This window comes from Schistocerca piceifrons, chromosome 1 (genome assembly GCF_021461385.2).
Source record: "Schistocerca piceifrons isolate TAMUIC-IGC-003096 chromosome 1, iqSchPice1.1, whole genome shotgun sequence".
Taxonomy (NCBI): domain Eukaryota; kingdom Metazoa; phylum Arthropoda; class Insecta; order Orthoptera; family Acrididae; genus Schistocerca; species Schistocerca piceifrons.
Window position 1 is genome coordinate 174,710,042 of NC_060138.1, and position 14,713 is coordinate 174,724,754.

The window sequence follows — 14,713 nt, forward strand, 5'->3', positions numbered from 1 at the left end:
CTCAAGAATTATGACTTTTTGGAAAATGAACAGCTCCTCTATAAAAATCAACATGGATTCTGCAAAAAGAGATCCTGTGAAACTCAGCTCGTTCTGTTCCTGTTAATAGCCATGTTAGAAAAGCTCTACATAAACAAAGAGCACTTCATCTCAGGTTTGAGAGAAGTAAAAACCTAGCTGACTAACAAAAGCTGAATGAGGCACAACTGAGTGCAAGGAGAGCAAAGAGAGAAGTGTTCAATGAATTTGAAAGTAAGACATTGTCAACTGACCTGAGTAAAAACAATGCAGTGCAGTGGACAATGCCGCTCAGGCTGATGCCATGTTCCTTGACTTCAGTAAGGCATTTGACACCATCCTGCATTGCCGTTTAATGAAAAAATATGAGCTTATGGAGTATCAGAGCAGGCCTGCAATTCTATTCAAGACTTTCTTGCAGATAGAACTCAACACATCATCCTTAATGGAACTAAATCGACTGATGTAAAGGTAGTATCTGTTGTACCACAGGGAAGTGTGATAGGACTGTTGCTGTTTACAGTATATATAAATGATCTAGTAGAAAGTATCTAATGCTCTTTAAGGCTGTTCGCACATGATGCCACTGTTTATACCAAAGCAGCAATGGTAGAAGATAATAAGAATTTGCAGAATGACCTGCAGAGAATTGATGAATGGTGCAGACTCTGGCAGTTGACCCTGAATGTAAATAAATGTAAGATTTTGCACATACATAGGAAAAGAAATCCACTACTGTACAGCTACGCTATTGATGACAATCAGCTGGAGACAGTGTCTGCTGTAAAATATCTAGGCATAACTATCCAGAGTGACATTAAGTAGAATGACCATATAAAACAGATAGTGGTAAAAGCAGACACGAGATTCAGGTTCATCAGAAGAATCTTAAGGAAATTTAACTCATCCACAAAAGAAGTGGCTTATAAGGCGGTTGTTTGCCTGATTCTTGAGTATTGTTCATCTATCTGGGATGGCTATCAGGTAGGACTGATGGAGGAGATAGAGAAGATATAATTAAGAGTGGCGCATTTCATCACGGGATCATTTATTTGGCGTGAGAGCGTTACGGATATGCTAAACAAACTCCACTGGCAGACGTTACAAGAGAGACATTGTGCATCACAGAGAAGTTTACTATTGAAATCTCAGGACAGCACTTTTCAGGAGGAGTCAGACAACATATTACTTCCCCCCACATACATCTCGCGTATTGACCATAAGGAGAAAATTCAAGAAATTAGAGCCAATACAGAGGCTTATCGACAATCATTCTTCCCCCGCACTATTCGTGAGTGGAAGAGGGTTGGAGGGATCAGATAGTGGTACTGAAAGTACCCTCCACCACACACCATTTGGTGGCTTGCAGAGTATGACGTAGATGTAGACAACAGTTGCTGAAATTGCTACTGAGGGTGGCGTAAGCTAAGATAACGCTCAGACGATCATTACTGACAATCCTGGATTTTGGAAAGTGTCCAAAAGGTGGGTGCATCATTTTCTCACTGCAGAGCACAAATTTAATTGTCTCAAGGTGTACAAATGGCTAAGGACATGCTGTCAAACTGAAGGGGAACATTTTTTGCAACAGACTGTGACCTGCGATTAAATGTGGATGCACCATTACACCACAGAATTGAAAAAGCAGCATGGAATGGCCCAAGAAAGACGAATCTGCAGCTGTCAAAGCTGGAAACCATGGGGAAGGTTCTTGCACAGTCTATTTAGGGTTCTGTTGCTCAGTCAGTAAAAACAGAACCCTTATAGGGTTGCTTTGTTTTCTTTCTGTCAGTATGACTGTTAAAACCCTTTTTCTCAGGAGTAGGTAGACATACCAAGTTGAAATTTATGCCACATATTGAGGTCTACGGTTCCTTGGTGATGTAAGAAATTGAAGCTTCGAAGTAAATGCAATCAAAAGGTACTGCCGTTTATGTCACATGTTTTAATATTCGCAAACTCACTCATCGAAACTTACAGGGTAGTTCCCATTGGCCTAGAGTCATGAAATTTGGCAGAAAGAAAGGTTTCACTGTACAAGTAAAAGAGAAAATCTGAAAACTGTTAATTTGTAATTATATCACAAAAAAATTCTTTTGTCATTTGTTATCTATGGCAAACTTGAAATTAAAACAATCAGTAGTTCTGCAGTCAGGCTGACTGGATTGCCATGCTAAAAGACAATCAACAGGCAAGGAGTGACTTTATTGCCCATGTGATGCATTTCAGAATTCATCTATCATCAGATATCCAATATCACTTACTGCACGTAGATTGTTTTGAGTTGTACATGAAACAGATATTCGAAGACTGGTCTGCAATTACTGCATGTAGATATGGTGCTTCAAGTTGTATATGAAACACTATATCCATGTGCAAACTAGGCTGCAAATTTTTGTTTCACATACAACTTGAAATGCCATATCTGTATGCTGTAATCGCTCCTGGATATGTGATGATGGATAAATTCTGAAATACATCATATGAACATTACAGTCATTCCTTGTCTGATTTTTGACTTTTACCATTGTGATCCAGTCAGCCTGAATGCAGAGATACAGATTATTACAGTAGTTGTCACTTGCCTGCTGCATAACTTGGTCGCTTTTGTATTATTGAAATTAAAACATTCTCAAAAATATTGGAATCCATGGCACTGATATCTTGTCAGCATCAATGTTGATAACAGGCAAAAATGATCAAGATTCTCAATTCCCAGAATGGATGAATTATCCCTATACATTATTAAGTTTATACAGTACCCACAGTGCGCAAGTCCTACTCACACCGGGCCAATTTCTTGACTGTAAAGGAATTCTTATTATCAGTTTATCTATGAACATTGTACTGTAAACACTGCAAACTACTGCCAACTTCTGGACTAAATAAAGTGTGCATATCATCAGAAAAGCTGCACATTTCCAATCTGGGTGTGATTGTGCTTCATGATAATGCTCAAGCCCCACACAGCTGCCCAGACTCAACAAAAAATTCAGGAACTGTTCTGGACCATACTAGAACATTCTCCCTGCAGTTTGGACATATTGCCCTGTGATTTTCATTTGTCTGCACTACTAAAGGAAGTAGTCAGGGGATACAAATTTAATGATGTTGGTGCTGTCGAAGTGTTCATGAGCAACTGGCTGCTGTCACCGCCATGTTGATTTTACAAAACCATGATCAAGAAACTGCCTATCCACTGGAAAAATGTGTCTCTGATTCAGAAGATGAAATAGAAAGATATATTCATGTGTATGAATGTTTCTGAAGCTTAAACCTATGTACATAAAAGGTAATTGCCCTGAGTGAGTGACTGACTCACTCATCATTGCCCAATCCAAACCACTAAGAATAGAAACTTCCACCCCTAAGGGGATGAAATGCTTTTTGAAAATACATCTCTATTAAGACAATTTTGGAACTAGACATATGAAAATTGGTATTTGGTTTCTCAGTCAGAGAAAATGAAATATGGGTTTCAGCATTTTTGGAAATTCGACCCCTGAGGGGAGGAATAAGGGACAAAATGTTTCATGAAAATATTTCATTATGCAGGTACAGGGTGTTTCAAAAATGACCGGTATATTTGAAACGGTAATAAAAACTAAACGAGCAGCGATAGAAATACACCGTTTGATGCAATATGCTTGGGACAACAGTACATTTTCAGGCAGACAAACTTTTGAAATTACAGTAGTTACAATTGTCAACAACAGATGGCGCTGTGGTCTGGGAAACTCTATAGTACAATATTTTCCACATATCCACCATGCACAGCAATAATATGGCGTAGTCTCTGAATGAAATTACCCGAAACCTTTGGCAATGTGTCTGGCAGAATGGGTTCACATGCAGATGAGATGTACTGCTTCACCTGTTCAATTGTTTCTGGATTCTGGTGGTACACCTGGTCTTTCAAGTGTCCCCACAGAAAGAAGCCACAGGGGTGCATGTCTGGCGAATAGGGAGGCCAATCCACACCACCTCCTGTATGTTTCAGATAACCCAAAGCAATCACACGATCATCGAAATATTCATTCAGGAAATTAAAGACGTCAGCCGTGCGATGTGGCTGGGCACCATCTTGCATAAACCACGAGGTGTTCGCAGTGTCGTCTAAGGCAGTTTGTACCGCCACAAATTCATGAAGAATGTCTAGATAGCGTGATGCAGTAATCGTTTCGGATCTGAAAAATGGGCCAATGATTCCTTTGGAAGAAATGGCGGCCCAGACCAGTACTTTTTGAGGATGCAGGGATGATGGGACTGCAACATGGGGCTTTTCAGTTCCCCATATGCGCCAGTTCTGTTTATTGACGAAGCCGTTCAGGTAAAAATAAGCTTCATCAGTAAACCAAATGCTGCCGGCATGCATATCGCCGTCATCAATCCTGTGCACTATATCGTTAGCAAATGTCTCTCGTGCAGCAATGGTAGCGGTGCTGAGGGGTTGCCGCATTTGAATTTTGTATGGATAGCGGTGTAAACTCTGGCGCATGAGACGATACATGGACGTTGGCGTCATTTGGACCGCAGCTGCAACACGGCGAACGGAAACCCGAGGCCGCTGTTGGATCACCTGCTGCACTAGCTGCGCGTCGCCCTCTGTGGTTGCCATATTCGGTCGCCCTACCTTTCCAGCACGTTCATCCGTCACGTTCCCAGTCCGTTGAAATTTTTCAAACAGATCCTTTATTGTATTGCTTTTCGGTCCCTTGGTTACATTAAACCTCCGTTGAAAACTTCGTCTTGTTGCAACAACACTGTGTTCTAGGCGGTGGAATTCCAACACCAGAAAAATCCTCTGTTCTAAGGAATAAATCATGTTGTCCACAGCACACTTGCACGTTTGAACAGCACACGCTTACAGCAGAAAGACGACGTACAGAATGGCGCACCCACAGACTGCGTTGTCTTCTATATCTTTCACATCACTTGCAGCGACATCTGTTATTGAAAATTGTAACTACTGTAATTTCGAAAGTTTGTCCGCCTGAAAATGTACTGTTGTCCCAAGCATATTGCAACAAATGGTGTATTTCTATCGCTGCTCGTTTAGTTTTTATTGCTGTTTCAAATATACCAGTCATTTTTGAAACACCCTGTATTTTTGAAGCTAAATCTATGAAAATTTGTATTTGCCATTTCTGTTATAAATTAAAAAAATACTTGTTTCACTGTGTTGGAAATTTAACCCCTAAGGAGGCAGAATAGGGCCAGACTGATTCACTGACTCATCACTGCCTAGCACAAACTGCTGAGGACAGAAATTTGAAATTTGGAGAGAGTGTTGATCTTACACTGTAATCATCATTTAAGAAAGGATTATTCAAAATTCCACTCCTAAAGTTGGTGAAATAGTGGCTGAAAGTCTTTTTGAAAATATGCTATTAAGACAATTTTAAAGCTAGGACTATAATAATTGGTTTTTGGTTTCTGTCAGAAATAAAAAATATGCATTTCAGCATTTTTGGATATTTAAACCACTAAGGGATGAAATAGTGGCTGAAATTGAATTTTTTATAAAATAAATCATTATTAAAAATTACTAAAGCGGTTTAAAGCTATATCTATGAAAATTGGTATTTGACATCTAGCTTAGCAATAAAAAAATATATATCTTTTAGTGTTTTTGGAAATTCATCCCCCTAAGGGAGTGAAATAGGAGATGAAAAATTTTATGAAATTATTCATTATAAAGGCTTCTCAAATCAGAAATTTACGAAAATTTGTATTTGGCATCTCTGTTATGAATTAAAAAATACATGTTTCACTGTTTTTGGAGGAGGAGGAAGAGGAGGAGGAGGAGGAGGAAGAGATTAATGATTAAAGGCCCATCAGTAACAAGGTCATTAAAGATGGACCACATCTGAGATTATGGAAGGATGATAAAGCAAATCGGCTGTGTCAAAGGAACCATCCTGGCATTTGCCTGAACCAGTTGAGGGAAATCACAGAAAACTTGAATCAGGATGGCCAGCTGCAGACTTGAATCATTGTCCTCCCAAATATGAGTCCAGTGTGCCAACCACTGCACCACCTGACTCAGTGTTTTTGGAAATTCAATCCCCAAGGGGATGAAATAGGGGATGAAAATATTTTGTTATGTTAAAAAAACCAATTCCTTAAAAATTGGTTAGATATAAACAAATATGTGTTAGGGGATGAAAGTTTCTCTGGAAATGTCACTGAAAGAATGCAAAAGGCATGATTAACTAAAACCTTAAACTCCAGCTACCAGAATCAGTTTTTGGTCAGAAGTGCACTCAGAAAAGACCACGCTTCAGAAGATTTAATTAGTGTGAAAGGTTTAGAAGATGTTGCAATTTGTGAATTAAATCAGAGAAAGCTATTTAACATTCATCACAACAAATTGACTTTGTCAGAATGCATAGAAAAAGAAACAGCTCATTAATACATTAATTTTTCAGAAGGCCTAATATCTGTTTTTCCGCCCTCATGAACCATGGACCTTGCCGTTGGTGGGAAGGATTGCGTACCTCAATGATACAGATAGCCATACCGTAGGTGCAATCACAATGATTGACTGATCTGGCCCTGTAACACTAACCAAAACGGCCTTTCTGTTGTGGTACTGTGAACGACTGAAAGCAAGGGGTAACTACAGCCATCATTTTTCCTGAGGGCATGCAGCTTTACTGTATGATTAAATGATGATGATCACATCTTGGGTAAAATATTCTGGAGGTAAAATTGTCCCCCATTTGGATCTCCGGGTGGGGACTACTCAAGAGGATGTCGTTATCAGGAGAAAGAAAACTGGCGTTCTACGGATCGGAGCGTGGAATGTCAGACCCCTTAATTGGGCAGGTAGGTTAGAAAATTTAAAAAGGGAAATGGATAGGTTAAAGTTAGATAAGTGGGAATTAGTGAAGTTCTGTGGCAGGAGAAGTAAGACTTTTGGTCAGGTGAATACAGGGTTATAAATACAAAATCAAATAGGGGTAATACAGGAGTAGGTTCAATAATGAATAAAAAAAAATAGGAGTGCGGGCAAGCTACTACAAACATCATAGTGAACGCATTATTGTGGCCAAGATAGACACGAAGCCCACGGCTACTACAGTAGTACAAGTTTATATGCCAACTAGCTCTGCAGATGATGAAGAAATAGATGAAATGTATGATGAGATAAAAGAAATTATCGAGGTAGTGAAGGGAGATGAAAATTTAATAGCCATGGGTGACTGGAATACGACAGTAGGAAAAGGAAGAGAAGGAAATGTAGTAGGTGAATATGGATTGGGGCTAAGAAATGAAAGAGAAGCCATCTGGTAGAATTTTGCACAGAGCACAACTTAATCATAGCTAACACTTGGTTCAAGAATCATGAAAGAAGGTTGTATACATGGAAGAACCTGGAGATACTAGAAGGTTTCAGATATAATGGTAAGACAGAGATTTAGGAACCAGATTTTAAATTGTAAGACATTTCCAGGGGCAGATGTGGACTCTGACCACAATCTATTGGTTATGAACTGCAGATTACAACTGAATTTAAGGAGATGGGATCTGGATAAACTGACTCAACCAGAGGTTGTAGAGAGTTTCAGGAAGAGCATCAGGGAACAATTGACAGGAGTGGGGGAAAGAAATACAGTAGAAGAAGAATGGGTAGCTTTGAGGGATGAAGTAGTGAAGGCAGCAGAGGATCAAGTAGGTAAAAAGACAAGGGCTAGTAGAAATCCTTGGGTAACAGAAGAGATACTGAATTTAATTGATGAAAGGAGAAAATACAAAAATCCAATAAGTGAAGCAGGCAAAAAGGAATACAAACGTCTTGAAAATGAGATCGACAGGAAGTGCAAAATGGCTAAGCAGGGATGGCTAGAGGACAAATGTAAGGATGTAGAGGCTTATCTCATGAGGGGTAGGATAGATACTGCCTACAGGAAAATTAAAGAGACCTTTGGAGAAAAGAGAATCACTTGCATGAATATCAAGAGCTCAGATGGAAACCCAGTTCTAAGCAAAGAAGGGAAAGCAGAAAGGTGGAAGGAGTATATAGAGGGTCTATACAGGGGCGATGTTCTTGAGGACAATATTATGGAAATGGAAGAGGATGTAGATGAAGATGAAATGGGAGATATGATACTGTGTGAAGAGTCTGACAGAGCACTGAAAGACCTAAGTCGAAACAAGGCCCTGGGAGTAGACAACATTCCATTAGAACTACTGACAACCTTGGGAGAGCCAGTCCTGACAAAACCCTAACATCTGGTGAGCAAGATGTATGAGACAGGCGAAATTCCATCAGACTTCAAGAAGAATATAATAATTCCACTCCCAAAGAAAGCAGGTGTTGACAGATGCGAAAATTACCGACCTATCAGTTTAATAAGTCACAGCTGCAAATACTAATGCGAATTCTTTACAGACGAATGGAAAAACTGGTAGAAGCTGACCTCAAGGAAGATCACTTTGGATTCCCTAGAAATGTTGGAACACGTGAGGCAATACTGACCCTACGACTTATCTTAGAAGCTAGATTAAGAAAAAGCAAACCTACATTCCTAGCATTTGTAGACTTAGAGAAAGCTTTTGACAATACTGACTGGAATACTCACTTTCTAATTCTTAAGGCAGCAGGGGTAAAATACAGGGAGCAAAAGGCTGTTTACAATTTGTACAGAAACCAGATGGCAGTTATAAGAGTCGAGGGACACGAAAGGGAAGCAGTTGTTGGGAAGGGAGTGAAATGGGGTTGTAGCCTATCCCCGATATTATTCAATCTGTATATTGAGCAAGCAGTTAAGGAAACAAAAGAAAAATTTGGAGTAGGTATTAAAATCCATGGAGAAGAAATAAAAACTTTGAGGTTCGCCGATGACATTGTAATTCTGTCAGAGACAGCAAAGGACCTGGAAGAGCAGTTGAAAGCAATGGACAGTGTCTTGAAAGGAGGATATAAGATGAACGCCAACAAAAGCAAAATGAGGATAATGTAATGTAGTTGAGTTAGCTTGTATGATGCTGAGGGAATTAGATTAGGAAATGAGACACGTAAAGTAGTAAATGAGTCTTGCTATTTGGGGAGCAAAATAACTGATGATGGTCAAAGTAGAGAGGATATAAAATGTAGACTGGCAATGGCAAGTAAAGTGTTTCTGAAGAAGAGAAATTTGTTAACATCGAGTATTGATTTAAGTGCCAGGAAGTCGTTTCTGAAAGTATTTGTATGGAGTGTAGCCATGTATGGAAGTGAAACATGGACAATAAATAGTTTAGACATGAAGAGAATAGAAGCTATTGAAATGTGGTGCTACAGAAGAATGCTGAAGATTAGATGGGTAGATCACATAACCAATGAGGAGGTATTAAATAGAATTGGGGAGAAGATGAGTTTGTGGCACAACTTAACTAGAAGAAGGGATCAGTTGGTAGGACATGTTCTGAGGCATCAAGGGATCATCAATTTAGTATTGGAGGGCAGCATGGAGGGTAAAAATCGTAGAGGGAGACCAAGAGATGAATACACTAAGCAGATTCAGAAGGATGTAGGCTGCAGTAGGTACTAGGAGATGAAGCTTGCACAGGATAGAGTAGCATGGAGAGCTGCATTAAACCAGTCTCAGGACTGAAGACCACAACAACAACAAAAACAACAACAACAACAATATATGTTTATAATTATTTTTGATGTAATTACTACACAAACATGAGGGAAGCAGCAGGCTCTATGCTAGTAAACTTATAAAATAAATCTGGTGTATGTTTATGTTTCTGGCTGTCTTTTCCTATTTTATAGGCTTTGACATAGTGTGAAATTTAAAATCTTAAAAGATAGCCCTGTGGACGTCCTTGTTTCCTAAAGATTTCTTTTCAGGAGCTGCTTTCTAAGATTTGGTAACTCATCTGAAATGTAGTTGGCCACCTGAGGCATATAGTTACATTCTGAGATTCTCTTTTTTAGTAATTTAATCTGACTGCTGACAGTGTTAGATGCCAAATGCTATTTTTTTTAAATTTTACTCATCTTGGCTCCTGACTAAAATGAGCTACTAATTGCAGCTGTTCTAAAATTGTATTTAAACACATTGGTCACTGTGAAAGCACTTAACTAATTACTGTTAATTTATTCTGTTGCCTTTTATGGTGGCAACTGTTTTTCATATTTCATTATTTTTGTTTCATTATTCTGAGTCTTTACCAGGGCAGGAAAGGGTATAAACTGATTTTCTAAACTGGCTACCTGGAACATTAAGAGAGATAAAACTTCTTGTTCTTTTTTATGTTTGATCTTATTGTTAAATAATCTAATTGAAACTGTACCAATTTATTTGATCCAGCATCTTACCACTGTCCTGTCTAGCTCCCCACTGTTTCAGTGTTCATTCACACTGCACAAATTGACAGCTCTTAAACAGCTCAAAAAGTGTGTGATAACTTGTGTTTCTCAGCTACTGTTAAGGAGGGATGTAACGGAAAAAGTAAACATGTATTTAAAAAATCATTACAGCCATATTTATTAATGTACAAATCTAAAATTTTGTATGTGTAAAGCAAAAGAACTGTGTTTTAAGAGAAAAATATAAAATATTCAGGATTAATATTTTGCCAAAAATTAAAAATTTTAATTTTTTATTGTCTTTTTAATAAAAACCTGTTACTCAGATTCCAATAATGCAATTAATCTGAAAATTTTATCGTAGTATTCTGAGAAAGTTATAAGACCACTGAACTACAGTTATTAATTTATGGTACAAATTGTATCATTAACAGAGTTTTTAATTTTGCATGTCCAAAATTAGCTTTTTTTCTATATACCTTATGTGATCAAAAGAATCCAGACACCCCCAGAAATATACATTTTTTATATTAGGTGCATTGTGCTGTCACCTACTGCCAGGTACTTCTTATCAGTGACCTCAGTAGGCATTAGACATTGTGAGAGAGCGGCATAGGGGAAACGGCTGAACTCACAGACTTGGAACATGTTCAGGTGATTAGATGTAACTTGTGTCGTACATCTGTATGTGAGAGTTCCACACTCCTAAACATCCCTAGATCCACTGTTTCCAATGTGATACTGAAGTGGAAAAAGTGAAGGGACACATACCGCACAAAAGCGTACAGGCCAACCTCGTCTGTTGACTGACAGAGACTGCTGACGGTTGAAGAGAGTCATAATGTGTAATAGGCAGACATCTATCCAGACCATCACACAGGAATTCCAAACTGCATCAGGATCTACTGCAAGTACTATGACAGTTAGACGGGAGGTGATAAAACTTGGATTTCATGGTTGAGCAGATGCTCATAAGCCACATATCATGCAGGTAAATGCCAAACAACACCTTGCTTGGTGTAAGGAGCATAAACATTGGCTGATTGAACACTGGGAAAAACGTTGTGTGGAGTTATGAATCATGGTACACAATGTGGCAATGTGATGTCAGGCTGTGGGTATGGCAAATGCCCAGTGAATGTCATTTGCCAGCTTGTGTAGTGCCAACAGTAAAATTCAGAGGCAGCGGTGTTATATTGTGGTTGTGTTTTCATGGGGGAGCTTGCACCCCTTGTTGTTTTGCGTGGCACTTTCACAGCAGAGGACTACATCAATGTTTTAAGCACCTTCTTACTTCCCTCTGCTGAGGAGCACTTCAGGGAGGGCGATTGCATCTTTCAACACAATCGATCACCTTTTCATAATGCACAGACTATAGCAGAGTGGTTACACAACAATAACATCCCTGTAATGGACTGTCCTGCACAGAGATCTGACTTGAATCCCACAGAACACCTTTGGGATGTTTTGGCACTCCGACTTCATGCCAGGCCTCACTAACCGACATTGATGCCTCTCGTCAGTGCAGCAGTCCATAAAGAATGGTCTGCCATTCCTGAAGAAACCTTTCAGCACCTGACTGAATGAATGTCTGTGAGAGTGGAAGCTGTCATCAAGACGAAGGGTAGGCCAACATCATATTGAATTCCAGCATTACTGATGGAGGGCACCATGGACTTGTCAGTCATTTTCAGCCAGGTTGCTGGATACTTTTGATCACATAGTGTATAATCATCTAAAAATCAGACTGTAATTACAGGATCTCATATTTTTTAGTTCCAGTGAGACAGCAACATGTTGCAAATCAGTTTCTGAAAATTTCATAGCATTAGTGCATATACTTTTTGAGAAAAGGTTTCTAATAATGCAAAAAGTGTAAAACAGAGAAAATGAGGTTCAAAATATTTTATTCCCATACTTATACATCTAATAAGCTTACCTCCATTTTAAAATCTTCTATACTGATACTCCTCATCCTCCAGCTTTCTCTTCTCTCCTCTTTGAATCTGCCTGGCCTGTATTTGCAACTAAGACACTAATCTGTCAGCTTTCTTGACCCTGCTCTCGTTGATGGTGTAAAATGCTTTTGTTGTAAACACACCAGGATCTATACCAACTGTCTTCAGCACTTCAGTTCTGCCATTATGTCCATTATTGTAACATAAAATTGCATCATGGACACCTATTTTGAGTACTTCAAGTCCACAGAATGTCATTTTTGAGCCTCTAATTCAAATTAAATTATTGAGACCTTCATCTGCATTTTGTGTCTTTCCATGAAGACACTTTCTCAATAAATCAGGGTTTGCAAGAAACCTGAATGTGGGCTTTTGCATTCATAACAGGTTCTGGTAATGAGTGTTTATGTGAATGTGTCTCGTTTCTGTTGTTGAACACAAATCGTCTTTCAGACACAAATTGTGCATTGGTGTTTGGTCAGTGGATAGTTTGTGGATAAAAATTGCCCACACAGCATGCCTCATTTTTCTGATAGCTCTCCCATAAAATAACTGAAATGAATCAATTTCTTTCAGAGTGAGTCTGCCTTTTCCTCCTAGTGATTTTCCATCCTCAAGTACTTCACATTTCTTCTCTTTTAGCAAGCGATGAAGCCTACCACCAAGCCTCTTTTGGATGTGCCAACACATTCCAACTTTTGTGTTATTGTATTGTACAGAATTTTATCTGTTACAGCTTTGAACGAAGAGGAGTCCCCGTCACTAAGATATTTAGTACATCTAACACCATACTGGTCCTCAGATCTGGAGAACATCCTCACAACTGCAGCAGCCTCCATGCCCCCACTTGATCCACTATAATTTTTAGGGCATGCTACAGCATGCTTTTCTTGCTACAGTTTCTCACTGTCTTCATTGTTGGACATTTTCCGTGTTGCACACTGGTGGCAGGACTTAGACATTATTTCTACATCCAAAACTTTACCTGATCCAATACCAATAACAGATGCAACTCCATACAGAGGTATGTGACCCCTTTTGAGGCAGGTCCCATGTACAGACACACGCAGGTCAGTAACATTTGTAGGAAATTCAATGTCATGTATATCTACCCTAGGATCTATTTCTTTTTGTTTATTTCCACTGCTTTGGCAGTATAGCTTACAGCATCAGACAATTCTTTATTTATTTTTTCAAACCTTGCATAAGGTGGAGGCATGTTCAGAAAGCCACAGAATAAATTACCACCTTCCCTGCTGTGTCCAAGGCATCTCAGAGTATATGCTAACCTAAAATTGCTGTTATTGATATCAGTGTCAGTTGTTTTGGAGGAGGAAAATGAAAATTCATAGTCACATGAATTAGAAATTAATTTAAAATCACAAGCTATTCCTGCTCTTCTTTCTTCAACAACAATCATGCATTCTGTATTTTTACAGCTAACACCTAAACATGAAAACTATATAGCCTGACACAGAAGCTCTAAATCAATAAGTCTGAATCCTGTGGAATCCATATCAACATCATTCATGCACCTGTACAATTCTCCCTTTATTTCAAGTTAAATTTTTGGAGAGCTTACATTTTAATGAACACATGGTTCAGTACATGAACGATTTAGTTCTTATTTAAGAATGTGTTTTGTAATTTTGCACTAGGCTGTTAAAGTAATTCAAAGGAGGACACCAGAACTTCTGCAGAAGCAGAAATTACAATTGGCAATCCGCAATCCTCATGACTTTATCATTGGAATAATCTTCTTCTTGCTCCATGTCAATGATCATTCATTTTATTCGGGCCAAGTAGTTGACTTCTATCTTTTCCTGTGATAAAACTATTGTTGTCAACTGAGCAGGGAAGGATCAACACTGGAGATACTGAATTCTGGATTTTGTGAAAAATTTTAACTGGTTTTCCATAAATGGACTAGCTTTAAACTTCAAAGAAGGAAAAAAAGGAAAAAACTTGCAATGCTATTCTCAATCTGCTGTCTCTTGCATTCGTAACTTACTCTCTAGCACTCCATCTTTGGTACAGTTTGAATGTTTTACTAAAGACCCCATACAGGAGGGAGCCATTTGGATGATAATTATCTATACCATTCAGTTGATATTGAAGTGAGCATTTGTTTGAAATATTGACTACAATTTATGACTAATATTTTGTTTTCCCCTATCCTACGAATCTTAACTAAAATATTCAGGAAATATATGACAGTTTATATTTTAATAATCCAATAAATTGATGTCTGAGTCTTATCCAGAACATTGGTGGTTGACATTGCTCTTGAAGTTACCAAAGACAAGTAACAAGATTATTTCCATGTAAGGTGTGTACTGCTGCAATGAGTAACAGTATGTAGCAGTAATTAGAGGGAGTAATGGAGTGAAAGAAGTAAATACTGCAGTGTTAATGAATATTTGCCATT

At 38.6% G+C, this 14,713-nt stretch overlaps 1 protein-coding gene across 1 annotated transcript in view; it reads right to left on the reverse strand.

The window, feature by feature from the left end:
• The window catches only part of LOC124783390 (lysosomal alpha-mannosidase-like), a 99,064-nt gene that overhangs the window by 40,732 nt on the left and 43,619 nt on the right, over positions 1–14,713 (reverse strand). The gene's annotated exons all lie outside the window — the stretch shown is intronic.